The sequence below is a fragment of the Oncorhynchus clarkii genome, chromosome 23 (assembly GCF_045791955.1).
Source record: "Oncorhynchus clarkii lewisi isolate Uvic-CL-2024 chromosome 23, UVic_Ocla_1.0, whole genome shotgun sequence".
In the NCBI taxonomy this organism is placed as follows: Eukaryota; Metazoa; Chordata; class Actinopteri; order Salmoniformes; family Salmonidae; genus Oncorhynchus; species Oncorhynchus clarkii.
The window spans coordinates 60243514-60245838 of record NC_092169.1 but is presented as its reverse complement, the minus strand read 5'-3'; positions in this window follow the sequence as shown (position 1 = coordinate 60245838).

The following is a 2325-nucleotide window of genomic DNA, read 5'->3' as shown; positions in this document are numbered from 1 at the left end:
CTAACAACCTCAGCAGGGCCCTCTTCCTCATCACTGGAATGTAACAACCTCAGCAGGGCCCTCTTCCTCATCACTGGAATGTAACAACAACATGAGCAGGGCCCTCTTCCTCATCACTGGAATGTAACAACCTCAGCAGGGCCCTCTTCCTTATCACTGGAATCTAACAACAGACTGAGCAGGGTCCTCTTCCTCATCACTGGAATCTAACAACAGCCTGAGCAGGGCCCTCTTCCTCATCACTGCAATGTAACAACAACCTCAGCAGGGCCCTCTTCCTCATCACTGGATTGTAACAACAACCTCAGCAGGGCCCTCTTCCTCATCACTGGATTGTAAGAACAACCTCAGCAGGGCCCTCTTCCTCATCACTGGAATGTAACAACAACCTCAGCAGGGCCCTCTTCCTCATCACTGGAATGTTACAACAACCTCAGCAGGGCCCTCTTCCTCATCACTGGAGTATAACAACAACCTGAGCAGGGCCCTCTTCCTCATCACTGGAATGTTACAACAACCTCAGCAGGGCCCTCTTCCTCATCACTGGAATGTAACAACAACCTCAGCAGGGCCCTCTTCCTCATCACTGGAATGTTACAACAACCTCAGCAGGGCCATCTTCCTCATCACTGGAATGTTACAACAACCTCAGCATGGCCCTCTTCCTCATCACTGGATTATAACAACAACCTGAGCAGGGCCCTCTTCCTCATCACTGGAATGTAACAACAACCTCAGCAGGGCCCTCTTCCTCATCACTGGAATGTAACAACAACCTCAGCAGGGCCCTCTTCCTCATCACTGGAATGTAACAACAACCTGAGCAGGGCCCTCTTCCTCATCACTGGAATGTAACAACAACCTCAGCAGGGCCCTCTTCCTCATCACTGGAATGTAACAACAACCTGAGCAGGGCCCTCTTCCTCATCACTGGATTGTAACAACAACCTGAGCAGGACCCTCTTCCTCATCACTCGATTGTAACAACCTCAGCAGGGCCCTCTTCCTCATCACTGGATTGTAACAACAACCTGAGCAGGGCCCTCTTCCTCATCACTGGATTGTAACAACAACCTGAGCAGGACCCTCTTCCTCATCACTCGATTGTAACAACCTCAGCAGGGCCCTCTTCCTCATCACAGGATTGTAACAACAACCTGAGCAGGGCCCTCTTCCTCATCACTGTAATGTAACAACAACCTGAGCAGGGCCCTCTTCCTCATCACTGGATTCTAACAACAACCTGAGCAGGGCCCTCTTCCTCATCACTGGATTGTAACAACAACCTGAGCAGGGCCCTCTTCCTCATCACTGGAATGTAACAACAACCTGAGCAGGACCCTCTTCCTCATCACTGGGTTGTAACAACGACCTGAGCAGGGCCCTCTTCCTCATCACTGGATTGTAACAACAACCTCAGCAGGGCCCTCTTCCTCATCACTGGAATGTAACAACAACCTGAGCAGGGCCCTCTTCCTCATCACTGGAATGTAACAACAACCTCAGCAGGGCCCTCTTCCTCATCACTGGAATGTAACAACAACCTGAGCAGGGCCCTCTTCCTCATCACTGGATTGTAACAACAACCTGAGCAGGGCCCTCTTCCTCATCACTGGAATGTAACAACAGCCTGAGCAGGGCCCTCTTCCTCATCACTGGAATGTAACAACAACCTCAGCAGGGCCCTCTTCCTCATCACTGGAATGTAACAACAACCTGAGCAGGGCCCTCTTCCTCATCACTGGAATGTAACAACAACCTCAGCAGGGCCCTCTTCCTCATCACTGGAATGTAACAACAACCTGAGCAGGGCCCTCTTCCTCATCACTGGATTGTAACAACAACCTGAGCAGGGCCCTCTTCCTCATCACTGGAATGTAACAACAGCCTGAGCAGGGCCCTCTTCCTCATCACTGGAATGTAACAACAACATCAGCAGGGCCCTCTTCCTCATCACTGGAATGTAACAACAACCTGAGCAGGGCCCTCTTCCTCATCACTGGAATGTAACAACAGCCTGAGCAGGGCCCTCTTCCTCATCACTGGATTGTAACAACAACCTGAGCAGGGCCCTCTTCCTCATCACTGGAATGTAACAACAACCTGAGCAGGGCCCTCTTCCTCATCACAGGAATGTAACAACAACCTCAGCAGGGCCCTCTTCCTCATCACTGGAATGTAACAACAACCTGAGCAGGGCCCTCTTCCTCATCACTGGGTTGTAACAACAACCTGAGCTGGGCCCTCTTCCTCATCACTGGAATGTAACAACAACCTGAGCAGGGCCCTCTTCCTCATCACTGGAATGTAACAACAACCTGAGCA